Consider the following 19,430-nt stretch of genomic DNA (forward strand, 5'->3'; position numbering starts at 1 on the left):
ATATTTTCCAGACAGGAGCACTGTATATATACTTATACTCAGAGGCGTTTTGTAGTTCTCAGTATACAGATCTTGCACATATTTTGTTAAATAAACCTTAACATTTCATGGTTTTGATAAAATTGGAAATTGTTTTTTTTGTTGTTGTTGTTATTATTGTCCATGTTATTTTGAAATTATTCCTGACTACTATGTAGGAATCAAACTGAGTGTTAAATATTAACCGTGCATCCTATTAAATTAACTCAGTATTTGGGGTGCCTGGGTGACTCAGTTGGTTAAGGCTCTGACTCTTGATTTCAGTTCAGGTCATGATCTCAGGGTGGTGAGATTGAGCCCTGCATCGGGTTCCATGCTCAGTAGGGAGTCTGCCTGAGATTCTCTCTCTCTCCCTCACCTCTCTGTCCCTCCCTATCATAAACTCTTTCTCTTTCTCTCTCTCAAATAAATAAATAAATCTTTACAAAAACTAAATTAACTTCATATTTGTAGTAGCATTCTACAGATTCCTTAGGATGATCTACATACCCAGTCATGTCATCTACAAATAACAACGGTTTTACTTCTTCCTTTCTAATCTGTATGTGTATTATTTATTTTTCTTGCCTTGTACTGATTGAGATCTTGAATATGATGCTAAAGAGTAGGGGTGAAAAGAAACATTCTTGGCTTGTTCATTATCTTTAGAAGAAAGATTTCAGGTTTTCATCATTAAGAATACTGGGAGTTCTAATCATTGGTGTGTGTTGAATTTTAAGTTATTTTTCTTTATCTATTAACATAAGCATATGGTTTTACTATTTTTTTCCCCTCTTAATAGAGTGAATTTTTTTTAATAGAGTGAATTATACTAACTCATCTTTCCATGTGAAATTACATTTGGTCATGCTGCATCACCTCTTTATATAATACCGCATTCAATTTGCTAATTTTTGTTTGTTTGTTACAAGTGCTAATATTCTTAAAGAATTTTTGCATCTATTGTTGTATTTTAAAACAACAAGATAGCTGTTTTAATCTTCACATATTTATGATGTTTCAATTTGATTTGTTTGGAAAATTGTATATATCCATGTAACAACTACTGAAAAAAGATATAGGATATTTCCTTCACAAGAGGAAGTTATCACACCTCCTCATCCCTGGAAACCATTTTTCTGAATTCAATCACTACAAACTTAGTTTTCTTGTTCTAGAACCTCATATCAACAGGGTCACAGTGAATTCTTACATTTAACTAATTTTTACTCAGCCTGATACTTTTGTGACTCAATATTTTCCCATGTACTGGATTTGTTTAATATTACTGAAGAGTAGTAATTTAGTGAACATTTTGCAGTTATTTCAAAATATTCTCTTATTGAAGAATATTTGGCTTGTTTCCAGTTTTTGATGACTCTGAATAAAACTCTTAAGATTTTCCTTGCAGAAGGCTTTTCTTTTGGATAAATGCCTAATGTAGCATTATTAGGTCACAAGATGGGGGGTATTAAAAATTTGAAGGAGACTACCAAAGAGTGTTTCAAAGTAGTTATACAATTTTTCATTCCTACCTGCAAGATATGAACATTCAAATTGCTTCACATCCTAATCAGCATTTTATATTTTCAGTCTTTTTGATTTAAGATCCTTTACTGGTATAAAACATATTTAAATATTGTTTTGATTTACATTTTTATAATAACTAGTGAGTTTAAAATATTTCTTTGCTGTCAGTAGGTATTTATTTACTTTTTAATTATCTGTTCATGTTCTTTATCTAATTTTAAGTAGATTATTTTTCTTTAATAGTTTAATGTGTCTTTATATTTTATAGATATTAATGTTTTGCCTGACTTTGGCCTATTGATACATTTTCTTAATTGTAATTTTTGAGAAGCAGAAAAACTTAATTCTGATGAGATCCAAATGATCTTTTTTCTTTTAAATTCATGATTTTTATAACATATAATAAAATAATTTTTGCTTATACATAGTTTGCAAAAGTGTCAGACTTTCCTTTAAAAACTATGCCATTTCATTTTTTTTATTGGTGTTCAATTTGCCAACATATAGAATAACACTCAGTGCTCATTCCATCAAGTGCCCCCCTCAGTGCCCATCACCCAGTCACCCCCCACCCCCCCACCCATCTCCCCTTCCACCACCCCTAGTTCGTTTCCCAGAGTTAGGAGTCTCTCATGTTCTGTCTCCCATTCTGATACTTCCTACTCATCTTTTCTCCTTTCCCCTTTATTCCCTTTTACTATCCTTTATATTCCCCAAATGAATGAGACCATACAATGTTTGTCCTTCTCTGATCGACTTATTTCACTCAGCATAATACCCTCCAGTTCCATCCACGTCGAAGCAAATGGTGGGTATTTGTCGTTTCTAGTGGCTGAGTAATATTCCATTGTATACATAGACCACATCTTCTTTATCCATTCATCTTTCGATGGACACCGAGGCTCCTTCCAAGGTTGGCTATTGTGGACATTGCTGCTAGAAACATCAGGGTGCAGGTGTCCTGGCGTTTAATTGCATCTGTATCTTTGGGGTAAATCCCCAACAGTGCAATTGCTGGGTCATAGGGCAGGTCTATTTTTAACTCTTTGAGGAACCTCCACACAGTTTTCCAGAGTGGCTGCACCAGTTCACATTCTCACCAACGGTGCAACGGTTCCCCTTTCTCCACATCCTCTCCGACATTTGTTGTTTCCTGTCTTGTTCATTTTCCCCATTCTCCCTGGTGTGAGGTGGTATCTCATTGTGGTTTTGATTTGTATTTCCCTGATGGCAAGTGATGCAGAGCATTTTCTCATGTGCATGTTGGCCATGTCTATGTCTTCCTCTGTGAGATTTCTGTTCATATCTTTTGCCCATTTCATGATTGGATTGTTTGTTTCTTTGCTGTTGAGTTTAATAAGTTCTTTATAGATCTTGGAAACTAGCCCTTTATCTGAAACGTCATTTGCAAATATCTTCTCCCATTCTGTAGGTTGTCTTTTAGTTTTGTTGACTGAATCCTTTGCTGTGCAAAAGCTTCTTATCTTGATGAAGTCCCAATAGTTCATTTTTGCTTTTGTTTCTTTTGCCTTCGTGGATGTATCTTGCAAGAAGTTACTGTGGCCGAGTTCAAAAAGGGTGTGGCCTGTGTTCTCCTCTAGGATTTTGATGGAATCTTGTCTCACATTTAGATCTTTCATCCATTTTGAGTTTATCTTTGTGTCTGGTGTAAGAGAATGGTCTAGTTTCATTCTTCTGCATGTGGATGCCCAGTTTTCCCAGCACCATTTATTGAAGAGATTGTCTTTTTTCCAGTGGATAGTCTTTCCTCCTTTGTCAAATATTAGTTGACCATAAAGTTGAGGGTCACTTCTGGGTTCTCTATTGTGTTCTATTGATTTATGTGTCTGTTTTTGTGCCAGTACCACACTGTCCTGATGACCACAGCTTTGTAGTACAACCTGAAATCTGGCATCGTCATGCCCCCAGCTCTGGTTTTCTTTTTAAAAATTCCCCTGGCTATTCGGGGTCTTTTCTGATTCCACACAAATCTTAAAATAATTTGTTCCAACTCTCTGAAGAAAGTCCATGGTATTTTGATAGGGATTGCATTAAACGGGTAAATTTCCCTGGGTAACATTGACATTTTCACAATATTAATTCTTCTAATCCATGAGCATGGAATATTTTTCCATCTCTTTGTGTCTTCCTCAATTTCTTTCAAAAGTGTTCTGTAGCTTTTAGGGTATAGATCTTTTACCTCTTTGGTTAGGTTTATTCCTAGGTATCTTATGCTTTTGGGTGCAATTGTAAATGGGATTGACTCCTTAATTTCTCTTTCTTCAGTCTCATAGTTAGTGTAAAGAAATGCCACTGACTTCTGGGCATTGATTTGGTATCCTGCCACGCTGCCAAATTGCTGTATGAGTTCTACCAATCTTGGGGTGGAGGCTTTTGGGTTTTCTATATAGAGTATCATGTCATCAGCGAAGAGGGAGAGTTTGACTTCTTTGCCAATTCGAATGCCTTTAATGTCTTTTTGTCTCATTGCTGAGGGTAGGACTTCCAGTACTATGTTGAATAGCAGTGGTGAGAGTGGACATCCCTGTTTTGTTCCTGATCTTAGGGGAAAGGCTCCCAGTGCTTCCCCATTGAGAATGATATTTGCTGTGGGCTTTTCATAGATGGCTTTTAAGATGTCGAGGAATGTTCCCTCTATCCCTACACTCTGAAGAGTTTTGATCAGGAATGGATGCTGTATTTTGTCATATGCTTTCTCTAAAACTATGCCATTCTAGTATGTATACTTATTCAATAGCATTTATTTTCAATATTTTATATTGAATTAACTTTTGTATATGAAACATGATATTGACAAAGGTCTTTTTAGCATATAGATACCCAATATTATAAGAATTATTTATTAAAAAGATTTTCCTGGGTGCCTGGGTGGCTCAGTTGGTTAAGTGTTTGCCTTTGGCTCAGGTCATTATCTCTGGGACCTGGGATAGAGCCCCAGGTCTCTCCCTTTCCTTCTGCTCCTCTCCCTACTTGTGCTTGCTCTCTCTCAAATAAATAAATAAAATCTCTTAATTTTTTTTTCCTTTTCAAAAAGTAATTAAATTAATGCTTTGATTAAAAATCAATGAACTGTATAGGCCTGATTCTATTTCTGGACTATTTATTCTGTTCCAGTGATATATTTGGCTATCCTTCATCCAATGCTATGCTATCTCTATAGTAAGTCTTGAAATCAGAATCTTTTCAGAGTCCTCCAACTTAGTTTTCTTTCTAAATACCTTCTTCTTCTCCTTCTTCTCATCGTCATTCTCCTTCTCGTTCTATTAGTTATTCTAGATCATTTGTATTTCAATACTATTTTGAGAAGCAGCTTGCAATATATTTTTAAAAAGCCTGTGGGATTTTGAGATTACATTGAATCTGTAGATTAGTTCCATGAACATTGTATATGTTTCAATTTATTTGTTCCCTCTAATTTATCACAGCAATTTTTCATAGTGTGTAGGTCTTGCATATTTTTTGTTAAATTTATTCAGACACTTGATAGGATATTTTTAATTATTTAAAATTTGGTTAATTTTAAATTAAATTTCAAATTGTTTATGATTACTAGATATATAAAATTAATTTTATGCTGACTTGCTAAATTAATTTATTAATAATGATAGATTTTTAAAATAAATTTCCTTTATTAAAAAAACATTTTATTTATTCATAAGAGACACACAGAGAGAGGCAGAGACATAGGCAGAGGGAGAAGCAGCCTCCCTGCAGATGCCTGACACAGAACTCAATCCCAGGTTCTGGGATCATGCCCTGAGCCAAAGGCAGAGGCTCAACCACTGAGCCACCCAGGCTTCCCTAAAATAAATTTCCTAATGTGTCCTATATACACAGTCATGTTATGTTATGTGCAAATAATGACAGTTTTATTCATTCCTTTCCATGCTTTTTCATTTTTTTTCCTGCTAGTATCCTCATGAATCACTATATTAAGCTCTCCATAATACTTTTTAATTTTTTTTAAAGATTTCATTTATTTATTCATGAGAGACCCACAGAGAGAGAGAGAGAGAGAGAGAGAGAGAGAGAGGCAGAGACACACACAGGCAGAGGGAGAAACAGTCCCCATGCAGGGAGCCCGACGTGGGACTGGATCCCGGGTCTCCAGGATCATACCCTAGGCCGAAGGAGGCGCTAAACCACTGAGCCACCTGGGCTGCCCTCCGTATCACTTTTTAAACCTGTGTTTTGATTAAAACATCTTTCCTCTTTTTTTCTTAACAGCTTTAATAAAATATTATTGACTAAGCAAATTGTGCATATTTAAATTGTACAATCTGATAGTTTTGGGCATATGTATATCTGTGAAATCATGACCACAATTAAGGTAATTAGCATACCATTACCCCAAAAGTTTCTTCTTGCCTTTTGTAATGCCTCCTTTGGTCTCTCCCCACACCCATCTCTATTCCCCATTACTGTTGGGCTGCTTTCTGTCACTATGACTAATTAGCATTTTCTGGAATTTCAGATTAAAGGAATCCTATAGTATGTACTATTTTTTGTCTCATTTCTTTTGCTTAGCATAACAGTTTTGAGATTCATTCATATTGTAGTCTGTATAAGTACTTTCTTCTTTTTATTGATGAGTATTGTTTTATTGTAAGGAGATACTACAATTGTTTTGCTTTTCTTTGTTTTTGCCACTCACCTGTTGATGAGCATTTGGATTGTTTCCAATTTTTGGCTATTAGTAATAATGCTGCTATGAACATTTGCATCCAAGTCTTTTTAAGAGCACCATTTTCTCTTGAGCAAATGCTCATAGTAGAATGGCTAGATCATATGGGACATGTAAATTCCCAAACTTTTTCAAAGTTGTACCTTTTTATATTCCAATAATGAATGGGACATCAAGTTTCACCAAATATTTACTAATATTTGGTGTGGTAAATCTTTTTAAGTTTTATATATTCTAATGCAGGTATAGGGGTAACTCATTGTAGTTTGAATCTGTATTTCCTTAATGACATATTTTTCTATACACGTGTGACATGATATCATACTAAATTAACTAGTTGGAAAATGACACATTTTAAAGAAAAAAGGTGACAAGGAAACAAAAAAATGATTTCAAATACTTCTTTTCACTGGAATATTACCTTCTGAATATTCCTCTAGGTTCACAGTACTTGCACACATGCACACACATGCACACACACACTTTAAAAAAAATTAAATGAAGGTAACAGAAATAGAAAACAATACCAGAGTGAGAGTTTAGAAATTCTTAAAGGTACTATTCATCTAATAAAACTACCATGTGAACTAATATGCTTACAAATCTAGTTAATAGTGAATAATTTATTTCATATGATTCTTCTTGAGATGGGTGTCAAATTAAATTTAGTAGTAGTGTCAAAACTGTGTTGTATATTGTCTACTAGAAGTCTTTATAGGAATTAAATCCATGACCTTAACTATTTTGAAGACAATTTTTATTTTTTTTAAAGATTTTATTTATTTATTCATTAGAGACACACAGAGAGAGGAGAGAGAGAGAGAGAGAGAGAGATTTTATTTATTTATTCATTAGAGACACACAGAGAGAGGAGAGAGGAGAGAGAGAGAGAGAGAAAGAGAGAGAGAGAGAGAGGCAAAGACATAGGCAGAGAAAGAGGCAGGCTCCATACAGGGATAAATAAAGATTTTATTTATTTATTCATTAGAGACACACAGAGAGAGGAGAGAGAGAGAGAGAGAGAGAGAGAGATTTTATTTATTTATTCATTAGAGACACACAGAGAGAGGAGAGAGGAGAGAGAGAGAGAGAGAGAGAGAGAAAGAGAGAGAGAGAGAGAGAGAGGCAAAGACATAGGCAGAGAAAGAGGCAGGCTCCATACAGGGAGCCTGATGTGGGACTCGATCCCGGGTCTCCAGGATCAGGCCCTGGGCTGAAGGCGGCGCTAAACCGCTGAGCCACCCGGGCTGCCCTGTTGAAGACAATTTTTAACCATCTGAGTTGACTTATATTGGCCTAGTTTCTATACCTTATTGGAAATATGGAATAATGCTGAATATTCCTAAGTTTTGGAGTCTGCAAATCTGGGTTTGATTTTGAGGTCTAATATTTATTAAGCATATATTTTAGTTCCAGGAATTTGACCTCACTGCACCTCAGTTTTATAATTTATAAAATTGGCTTAAAAATCTTTTTTATACATCAAAAACAATAAATACAAATTTACAGGCATAGAACTCAAAAACAGTATCTCAACCAATACGTATGTTTCTATCATGTGGCAGTCACAGCATTAAAACCAGAAATTTAAATGTAAGTCACATGTGATTCTTGCCTTCGAGGGAGTTTTGCTGTAGTAGAGAGGACTATCCAAAGGAAATGAGAATTCAATAAGAATATCTAACTAAATGAGTTGAACAAACAAATGGGGGAAGGAGACAATGTACCATGGAAAAATCTTCCATGGGCAAAAGCTAGTGATTGAGAAAAAATAGAGTTATAATTTGGCATTATGACTATTTTTAGAAAGTAAATACATAAGCAGGGCCTGGAGGGTTGAGTTGGAGACAGCTCAGAGACCATGAACATATTAGGAATATTGGAATTTCTCCTAAAGATAAAGACAATTAGGTTAAAATGTACCAAATTGCCATTTTTGTAGGTCAAAATATCTATTTGGTTCATCAATAAATAATAATAAATTATAAAATGGTGTCGATCATAGTACTTAACATATAAAAATCAGTCAATATTTTTGAAATCCTTTGAATGATATGCTATACAAGTATTTGACAATGATGATGGGGAAAAGATGACAGGTGAGAGATTATGTTTAGAAAATGCAATATTATTTGGAAATTTATTGGTTTTAAAAGAGATGGAAAGAATCTGAGGTTTTAGGGATGACCTTCAGGTTTTTGGCTTGATGCAAATGACTGTACCATTTTTCATCAACATGAGCAGTATTAAGAGGACTCTGTAATATAATGGCGATGGGATGTGGCCATAGAGGTGTTTGGTAAGCAGTTACCAAATGAGCATAAAGCTTGGGGGTAAGTGCTGTCAAGAATTAGGGATCTAGGGGATCCCTGGGTGGCACAGCGGTTTGGCGCCTGCCTTTGGCCCAGGGCCCGATCCGGGAGACCCTGGATCGATTCCCACGTTGGGCTCCCGGTGCATGGAGCCTGCTTCTCCCTCTGCCTGTGTCTCTGCCTCTCTCTCTGTGTGTGTGTGTGTGACTATCATAAATAAAAAAAAATTAAAAAAAAAAAAAAGAATTAGGGATCTAGGATTTTCTAGTATGTAGATGATAATTGAAGGCATGTGCAACTGTGAGTTGTGGGTGTCCTGGTGAGATTGTGGGCAGCAGGAAGATGGAGATTATTTTGCTATATCTCTGAAAAACGCTTGCATTTACAGGGTAGATAGGAGGATGGAAAAATAGAGTAAGGGATCAAACAACAGTGATGGAGAATATATTGAAAATAGGAGAATATATTGTCTTAGATGTCAGAGGAGGAATATATTTTAAGAAGAAATCAAATGTGGAAAGCAACTAGATTTATTGGGGGTCAATTAATGGGTCACAAGTGAATTCTGCACTGCTGCATTTCCTCCAGGCAAGCTATATTTTCCTGCTTAGTTTCTGCCAACGAATGTACTTCACATGTCACAGAAAGGAGCATAGTGTGTGAAAATCAAGGGAAGAAGACTGTTATTTATGATAACATCCTTGATAAAAAGCTGAGAGTGGTAGTTTGAATACATTCCAAATTAGACACTTGCTTATTTTTTCTCTTGCACTAAATGACCACAGTAGTGGCTAAGATAAATGCATAAGAAAAGCAAGTGGTTTGAAAATAAAAAAAAAATAATTAATCTAAAACTTGAATTAACATCACTGAAAATGAAAAAGGAAAGAATGTCAATCTTTTAGCTCAAAATTAAAAAAATAAAATACATATAATAAAAAATGTAAGGAGAAATGAATACCCTGGATTACTGAAGACATGAATGGATCATCCAATGAAGGCCAACTGCCTCACTTAACCTGTGGCACCTTTTAAGAAAGAATATTGACTCGAATGCAACATTGGTCTATATGATGCTTTTGCCACAATTGTTAGCTTAGTTTGGAAGTGGTGCTGACCCCTAATCATTTAAATTAAGGAATAATTTATGAAAAATTTGAAGTTTTGGAAGTGATGACTACCATGGAAGATATTTATAATCTACTTTCTAGATTATGTCTTTTTAGGGGATGAAATAGCAAACTACATGTTTTTATCCAAAATTTATACTTTCTAAAATTAAGTGTAAAGGTAATAGAAAATTTCCAGTGATGAAAAGTTATATTGCAAATTAGCTTGCACACCAATCCAAACATTAATGATGAAATATTTATGTTCATGCAGTGAGAGGGTAGTCATTAATGATATGATAATAAAATCACTGATTTTATATAGCTTATATGGCATTTAATTCAGTTTCCTAAAATTGGAGCATTAGTGTTACTACACTCTCCCTCAAGAAAATATTATGAAATAGTATGTTATCATCAATAAATGTAGATGAGCTGGGCAAGGGTTAGCAGGGCAATTCCTTATAGTTTCCTTGCAGAGTCAGCCTGTTTCATTATTGAGCACTAAAAAATTGATGTCCTGGTTTAATAGGCTGAGCAAGCACTTTGTGTCTCCTGGATTACTTTGGAGGGGCAAGGGAGGGAGAGGAGGAAGTAAGCTCCATCAGTAGTTGGCAGAAAGAAGGGAACATAGCAAAAAGTTAAGTGCAGTGGCTGTAAGATAAAAACTACTAGAGATTTACAGTTTATCAGGAAGTCTTCCTCCCATTAAGGAGGAAGAAGAAAATAAATGCATAGAAGATATTAGAAGAGGGCATCAACAAAGTAAAGTACAAATAAAGTGCAGAACAGAAGAAATAGGGAAAATGTTATCTTACCCAGAGATGGAGCATCACAAATTTTGAAATACCCACCAGAACAGATGAAATTTAATTTAATTTCTGAATATGACTGCTTATGATTAGTTCAACTATCTAACCCAAGAATACTCTATATAATTTGGAGTGAAATAATTTTGAGCATTTGAGAGGTCTACAGTTTTAATGAAATGAAAATGACTTTGGGGAGTGGTGAATTAAAAATATTTTATTAAGAAGCACCTGAGTGGCTCAGTTGGTTAAGACTTCAACTCTTGATTTCAGCTCAGGAAATGATTTTGGGGTCCTGGGATGAAGCCCCTCCTTGGGCTGTCTGCTCAGCAGGGAGTCTAAATCTACTTGAGATTCTCACTGTCCCTCTCCCTCTATCCTTCTCTCAGCTCACGTTTGCACACTCCTTGTCTTAAATAAATAAATAAATAAATAAATAAATAAATAAATAAATAAAATAAAAATATTTTTTTAAATAAAATGAAATATTTTATTATTTACTTTTTGGGGGAGGGGAGAGACAGAGTTTGTGGGAGAGGGAGAGAGAGAATCCCAAGCAGGTTCCATGTTCAGCAGAGAGCCCAACTCAGTGCTTAATCCCAAGACCCTGAGCTTATGATCTGAGCCCATATCAAGAGTACCATGTTTAACCAACTAAGTCACCCAGTTGCCCCTAAATATTTTATTAATTTATAGTTTTAAGTCTTGCCAGGCACAATAATGTGAATTATCATTAACATTAATTATCATTTTCCAATTCACTGTTGTCCACTATTGCTTCCATTAAATTGAGATGGTAGATAAATCAATGACATTTTCTTCCCAAGGTCTGGTTGGACACTCTTTAAATAAGTGAGCTGGATGTTACTTTAACTTTGGGGAATGCTAAGGTCAAGTCCATACCTAAGGACAAGAATGCATTTTCATTTACAAGGGAAGTAACAGGAGCCCCTGAGTGGCTCAGTCAATTAAGGGTCTTGATTTGGGCTCAGGTCATGATCTCAGAATGGTGGGATCCAGCCCCAAGTCTGCCTCTGTGCTCCATGAGGGATCTCCTGGAGATTGTCTCTCTCTCCCTCTGCTCCTCCTCTGCTGGTGTGCATGCTCTCTCTCTGAAACAAATAAACACAATCTTACAAAAAGAGAAAGGAAATAATACAAGAAAACATGCAACAAATCACAGCCTTCTTGATGGACTTTGGAAGCAAACCTCATTCTCTAGTTCCCTTTCAATCAGAACAGTATAATTTATTTCTTACTTCTCTGGAAGACTATCTTATTTTTATTTTTTAAAAAAGATTTTATTTATCTTAGAGAGAGAGAGAGAGAGAGAGCATGAGCAGGATGGGAAGGGAGAAGCAGGCTCCCTGCTAAGCCAGGAGCCTGACATGGGGCTGATCCCAGGACCCTGAGCTCATGATCTGAGCTGAAGGCAGATACTTAACTGACAGAGCCACCCAAGTACCCCTTCAAGACTATTTTAAAGCAACCGTCAGTACTTACCTAAATAAGCTTACTTCCTGCTCAAAACTTAATTTTTTCTAAATCTTCTCAGATTCTGTTAAAACCAAGTGAACATTTACATTATGCTGTTAAACTTAAAAAGTATTCCTTAGAATAACTAGGGTGATAACTAACAACTGATGACTTTTATTTTTATTGATTTCTACATGCCCCAAACAGCATAGAACAACAAATATTCCTGGTATGCATTTTAGGAATTTTCCCAGGATATATACAGAAAGTTGAAATAGTAATCTAACATAAAAGGAAAAAAAAGGCAAGAAAGAAATTGGCATACCAGGTGGTATAGCATACAAAAATGGTCAAGAGCAGAGATAAATCTTGGGCATATCATTTACTGACTATGACTTTGGACAACTTTCTTCTTCAGTTTCCTCTTGTGGAAATGAGACTTTCTTAGTGCCTAATTCATGGAGTTGTGAGAATTTGATAAGATAATGTATATAAAGAACTAAAATAGCATCCTCTGCATATAAGTACCTATTTTTTCTATGATTGCCTAAGTTAAGCAAAGGATTGTTGACTAAATTATATCGATAAATGACAAAAGAAATAATAATTTATAATTGAGAGATCTACATAGTTATTAACAAAACTAACATTGTTTCTTAATTTGTGAAGAAATTGTCTTCTGTTCAGGCTGCTACAAAAATACCATAGACTAAATGGCTTATAAACAATAGAAATTTCTCACAGTTCTGGAGGCTGGGATGTCCAGGGTGGAGACTGGCAGATTTCATGTCTGGTGAGAACATACTTCTTGAATCATAAACTCTATTCTTTCTGTGTCCTCATGTGGCTGAAGGGGCTGTAGAACTCTCTAGGGTCCCTTTTGTAAAAAAGGTACTGGTCACTCTCATGTGATAGCTACCTTCCAAAGACCCCATCTTTAGATATCATCACACTGGGGATTAGGTTTCAACATGTGAATTTTGGGGGGATGCAAACATTCAGTCTATAGCAATAACCCAGAAAATATGTCTATGTGAATGTGAAGGCTCTGTTGTACAATCATGGTCCAGGGATAGTGCTGCTCAAATTCTGTGATGATTAGCATGTTCTATAGTCTCTACTGTCCAGTACAAAGTGTGTAGCCTCATGTTGCCCTTCAGCCCTTAAAATGCAGCTACTTTAAATGATGAAGTAAAATTTTAATTTTAGTTAGTTTACATTTAGATAGCCACATGTATTTCATGGCTATCATATGGAATATTACAGGTATAGAAGATGTAATGGGGGGATCCCTGGGTGGCTCAGTGGTTTAGCGCCTGCCTTTGGCCCAGAGCATGGTCCTAAGGTCCCGGGATCGAGTCCCACTTCAGGCTCCCTGCGTGGAGCCTGCTTCTCCCTCCGCCTGTGCCTCTGCCTCTCTCTCTCTCTGTCTCTCTCTGTCTCTCATGAATAAATAAATAAAATCTTAAAAAAAAGAAGATATAATGGGGAAATTGGAAATAGATTTTTGAAGTTTGGTTTTGTTTTGTTTATAGGTTACAAAAAACTGTGCAATATAGTCAACAAATTTTCATGCCATGTAAATAATAAGGGATTACCAATATCAGACAAATTCAAATTGACAAATATTCTACAAAATAACTGTTTAGTACTCACTAAAATTGTCAAAGATTGTCAAAATCATTAGGAGCTGGCTCAGATTAGAATACAATGTGGAAGGCTAGATTGGGTTCCAGGATAGAAAAAAGAAAATACATTATGAGGGAAAAATAGTGAAATCTGAATAATATGTCTTAGCTTAATTAATAGTATTTTGAATGACAATTATTCCCTTGTTATATAAATTGCTAACATGAAGGGAAGCCCAAAGAAGGGAATATATGAGCTCCATAATACTCTATAACTCTTTCATAAATTTAACTTATTTCAAAATTAAAAAGGTATTGCCAAAATACATTGCTTTAAGCATAGGCTTTCAGTAAATTTTCTTGAGCTGAATCAAACTTCAGTCAGTATTATGTACTTATATTCCTACTATTCCTCCCACCCATTTCTGTTTAGCTTAAGGGTAATGAGAACACATATCAGACAAGTTGTATGTCTGCAGGAAGATTGTTCAATCTCTCTGAGGTTTTGTTCCTTCACTTAAAAAATCAAGTAAAAATTGCTGCCTGCCTAACTCAAGGGATGGTTGCCAGATTCAGAACAGGTTTAAGAAAGTGAACTCTAGCCCTAATACCTTTTGTTTTCTTGTTGAGCCTGAAACTCTAAACCCTGCTGATTTTTTTCTATAAATATTTAATGAGTTTCTAGTACAGCTTATAAAACCAAAGCTTTCAAAGTGTGCAAATATAGGGGAGAAGACAACAAAGCTAACAGATAATCAAATCCTTTATGATTTTCATGATAGGAAACTCTTATTCCAGATTTTGGATATCAAAAAATTTCCCAAAGGTGAATGTGAATATGAAATCTAAAGAATTAATAGGTGATATCAGATGAAAAAAGATGTTCCCAAGTAAAAGGTTCAAAGATCCAAAGACGTATAGGGTAACCTATTTAGGAAAGAAACTTTAACATGACTAAATAGTAATGAAGTGAACAACAGGAACTTTAATTGCTGTTTTTTAACTTAAGACAGAAATTATATCATGAAGTCTCTTAAGTACTATGCTAAAGGATTGTTATTTTATCTTTAAGGTTTTGGGGAGGCAATACAGGTTTTACACACTTTTTTTTTTTTTTTTTTTTGCAGGGCTTCTCATTATAATTACACTTTGGAAAAATCACTCTGTTAAGATGTGGAAAAGAGATTGATGAATTTATATGATATAGTAGGCTTTGGTAGAAATTGTGATTATTGGAGAGCAGGGAAGAAAAGAATCCATAGGTTTAAGGAAAAATAATTAGTGTACCTTTTGATTAGGTAGATACTAGGAATGAGAGTAGTTGATAAGTGGAATAAGGACAAACTACAAGGCTTCTGACTTGAATGAATAATGGGGAGAGTCATCAAACGAAGGAATTACATTGGTGATATAAAAATTGGACTTGTCAGAATGTAATAGTTTTAAACTTAAAAAAATTTAAGATGACTACTGGTCAGTTAATTATGCAAGATTATATATATATATATATATCAGGGATGAAGTTGTGTATGGGGGTGTAGATTTAGATGTTGCCAATCAATATATTGTAGTTGCAAGGAAAGAAAAACAAAAGATTGCTAGTGGAAAGTATACACCATGCAAAGAGATAAAGGCTGGAGGATGAAGTCAAAAGAGTCTAGGGAGGAGTGTCAAGTAGTAGTGGCAAGGGAGATCAAAGAAATATCAAACGTGGAGAGGTTTTTCAAAAGAAATTTGTTAATAATATCAAATACTGATGAATGGCCAAATTGTTGACTTGGTGCTAGGTTGTTGACTAGTGATCTGGAAAGCAGATTTGGTAGAATGGCACAGATTCAGAATGCATGAAGGATAAGAATAAATGCGACATAGTAAAATCAGAAAGGCAACTACAGTTAAATGTTTCAAGAAGCTATCCTAACTTTATTTTCCTAGTTAAACAAAATTGTTGACCTTAATTACCTTGAGGAACTCTTAGTAACTCTTAAATCCCATGTGAATAATAACAAATGAAGCCTTTGCATCACTTTTCTGTAAGTTGTGTATTTGCACCAAATGATTTGAACACTTAGATGGTATGATCTTATAAGAACTATGTCTTTTTTGAATTCTCTAATCAGCATACACATTAATGATGATCATGACCAAGGAGGCTATTAACATCTTCTTGTATTAGTTTCATCAGAGAATTTGATAAGGATAAAAGATTCAACATTTTCGCTATTCTCCATCCAAGTAATGATTATAGTTTTTAGCTTCTTTCTGTTTATTTTGCGTTGAAACATAAATAGAATGGAGTCTGAACTCTCCTTGTTTATTTAAATTTATCTTTAAAATAAAGTATTAGGGATTATTTTAAATGCCTTAAGTTTCTTTTAAAAGTTTTATCATTAAATAGTGAAAATGTGCAAACCCCATGGCAGACTCTGTTTCTCCAGTTCAACTTATAACTTTTCCTTGTAAATTCCTTAGCATATCAATGACAAACATGAAGGACTAGCTTTTGCCAACTAGTATCATTGACAAGAAAGTGCTGGTTTCCTGAAATAGATGATCCAAGGTTTTTGTGTTGATTTCTTTACCCTTTCCTCTCTCCTGTCCTTCTTTTCTTGTCTTCTTACTCTCCTCCTCCCCCACATATGTACACAGCCATAAACACAGGTATTTGATCAACTAGTTCGTGATATCATGATTAAGCACTATACAGATCTATGTAAATATTTAAAAATGGCTCGTAAAACATTGGAATCTATTTTTATTTACTATTAATCATGTGCTCATTTTCCTTGGTTATGAACACATTTCTTTTTAGAAACTAGGTTATCCTATTCAAACATTTGTGTAGGCTCCATTCTTGCATCTACTTAAAGAAACATACTCTAAGGTTGTAGACTTTTACTAGGCTGCACTCAATTCAAAAGTGATTCTTTTTCTTTATAATTTCTTAAACATTTTTCTACAGATGTTACTAGCATAAAGTTATGATGATGATGATAATGGTGATGAAGATGATAGTATGATGATGATGATGTTGATGACAATGGTGATGATGATGATGATGATGATGATGATAAAGATAACAAATCTTTGTATTTTACCACAGAGGAAAAATATTCCTATACGTGTCCAAAATAAATAGGACGTAGACTCAGAGAATTTTTTAGAATTTCTTTTAGAACCACTCTTGAATTTGAAAGAATTAATAAATAGTCATTGAAAATATATCATACATAAGACCAAAAGGGATACTGATGCCAGGGCTCCTGGCTTGAGAACCACTTATTAAGAGCCATCACTTTATATTTATTTCTTCTCTTCTCTTAGCCTTTATACGCCATGCAAAAGTCACATTGGACTTCTTGGAAGTACTCAGTTATGTTATTGGTTATTTTTTCCCATTTGTTTTTATTGAAGATTGATTTGCCAACATATAGTATAACACCCAGTGCTTATCCCATCAAGTGCCCATCACACAGTTACTCCCACCCCCCTGCCCACTTCCCCTTCCACAACCCTTTGTTCCTTTTCTAGAGTTAGGAGTCTCTCGTGGTTTGTTGCCCTCTCTAATTTTTCCCACTCAGTTCCTCTCCTTACCCTTATAATCCCTTTCACTATTTCTTATATTCCACGTATAAGTGAAACCATATGATTTTTCTTCTCTGATTGACTTCTCATTCAGCATAATACCCTCTAGTTCTATCCATGCTGAAGCAAATGGTGGGTATTCATCCTTTCTGATGGCTGAGTAATATTCCATTGTATACATCTTCTTTATCCATTTATCTTTCGATGGACACCCAGGCTCCTTCCACAGTTTGGCTATTGTGGACATTGCTACTATGAACATTGGGATGCAGGTGTCCCAGCGTTTCACTACATCTGCATCTTTGGGGTAAATACCCAGTAGTGCAATTGCTGGGTCATAGGGTTCCTCTATTTTTAACTTTTTGAAGAACCTCCAGACAGTTCTTCAGAGTGGCTGCACCAGTTTGCATTCCTACCAACAGTGCAAGAGGGCTCCCCTTTCTCCACATCCTCTCCAATATTTGTAGTTTCCTGCCTTGTTAATTTGTGCCATTCTCACTGGTGTGAGGTGGTATCTCATTGTGGTTTTGATTTGTATTTTCCTGATGGCAAGTGATGTGGAGCATTTTCTCATGTGCTTCTTGGCCATGTGTATGTCTTCTTTGGGGAAATGTCTGTTCATGTCTTCGGCCCATTTCATGATTGGATTGTTTGTTTCTTGGGTGTTTAGTTTGATAAGTTCTTTATAGATCTTGAATACTAGCCCTTTATCTGATATGTCATTTGCAAATATCTTCTCTTATCCTTTAGGTTGTGTTTTAGTTTTGTGGATTGTTTCTTTTGCTGTGCAGAAGCTTTTTATCCTGATTAAGTCCCAATAGTTCATTTTTTTGCTTTTGTTTCCTTTGCCTTGATAGATGTATCTTATAAGAAGTTACTGTGGCCAAGTTAAAAAGGCTGTTGCCTATGTCCTACTCTAGGATTTTGATGGATTCTTGTTTCACATTTAGATTGTTCAACCATTTTGAGTTTATCTTTGTGTCTGGTGTATGAGAATGGTCTAGTTTCATTCTTTTGCACATTACTTGCTGTTCTTTCTCCAATTCCTTTAGGTGTGAGGTTAGCGTGTGTATTTGAGCTTTTTCCAGTTTTTTAATGGAGGCTTGCATTGTGATGTATTTCCCTCTTAGAACCACTTTTGCTGTATCCCAAAGATTTTGAACAGCTGTATCTTCATTTTCAGTAGTTTCCATGAATCTTTTTAAATCTTCTCTCATATTCTGGTTGACCCATTCATCTTTAAGCAGGATGTTTTTTAACCTCCACATGCTTGAATTTCTTCAAAATTTCTTCTTGTGATTGAGTTCTAGTTTCAAAGCATTGTGGTCTGTAAATATGCAGGGGATAATCCCAATCTTTTGGTATCAGTTGAGACCTGATTTGTGACCCAGTATGTGGTCTACTCTGGAGAAAATTCCATGTGCACTTGAGAAGAATGTGTATTCAGTTGTGTTTGGATGGAACGTTCTGTATGTATCTGTGAAATCTCTTTGGTCCAGTGTATCATTTAACGCCCTGGCTTCTTTGGTGATGTTGTGCTTAGAAGATCTGTCATTTGCTGAAAGTGCTGTGTTGAAGTCTCCTACTATTAATATGTTATTTTCTAAGTATCTCTCTACTTTGGTTATTGATTGATTGTTATTCTTGGCAGCTCCCACATTAGGGACATAAATATTCATAATTTTGGGTCCTCTTGTTGGATAGATTCTTTGAGTATAATATAGTGTCCCTCTTCATCTCTTTTACAGTCTTTTGGATAACCTTTAATTTATCTAATATGAGGACTGTTACCCCAGTTTTCTTTTGAGGACCATTTGAATGGTAAATGAACCTTTCATTTTCAGGTTGGAGGTGTCCTTAGGTCTAAAATGAGTCTCTTGTAGACAGAAAATAGATGAGTCTTGTTTTTTTATCCAGTCAGATACCCTGCATCTTTTGATGGGATCATTTAGCCCATTCACGTTCAGAGTTACTATTGAAAGATATGAATTTAGTGTCATCATAATACCTATTCAGTCCCTATTTTTGTGGATTATTTCTTTGGGTTTCCTCTTTCTTCTACAGGGTCCTCCTTAATATCTCTTGCAGAGGTGGTTTGGTGGTCGCATATTCTTTCAGTTTCTGCCTATCTTGTAAGCTCTTTATCTCTCCTATTCTGAATGAGAGCTTTGCTGGATAAAGTATTCTTGGCTGAATGTTCTTCTCCTTTAGGACCCTGTATATCCTGCCAGCCCTTTCTGGACTGCCAGGTCTCTGTG

At 35.3% G+C, this 19,430-nt stretch overlaps 1 long non-coding RNA gene across 2 annotated transcripts in view; it reads right to left on the reverse strand.

Annotated features, from left to right (window-relative positions):
- Positions 1-19,430, reverse strand: part of LOC144312059 (uncharacterized) — a 46,963-nt gene that overhangs the window by 24,289 nt on the left and 3,244 nt on the right. Inside the window, exon 2 of one of the 2 annotated variants that reach the window (XR_013377476.1) lies at positions 12,702-12,836. The exons of the other annotated variant lie outside the window; for it this stretch is intronic. This is a non-coding gene — a long non-coding RNA (uncharacterized LOC144312059). The remainder of the gene's footprint in view (positions 1-12,701; positions 12,837-19,430) is intronic. 2 annotated transcript variants of the gene reach the window in all.

Source organism: Canis aureus, chromosome 4, assembly GCF_053574225.1.
Source record: "Canis aureus isolate CA01 chromosome 4, VMU_Caureus_v.1.0, whole genome shotgun sequence".
In the NCBI taxonomy this organism is placed as follows: Eukaryota; Metazoa; Chordata; class Mammalia; order Carnivora; family Canidae; genus Canis; species Canis aureus.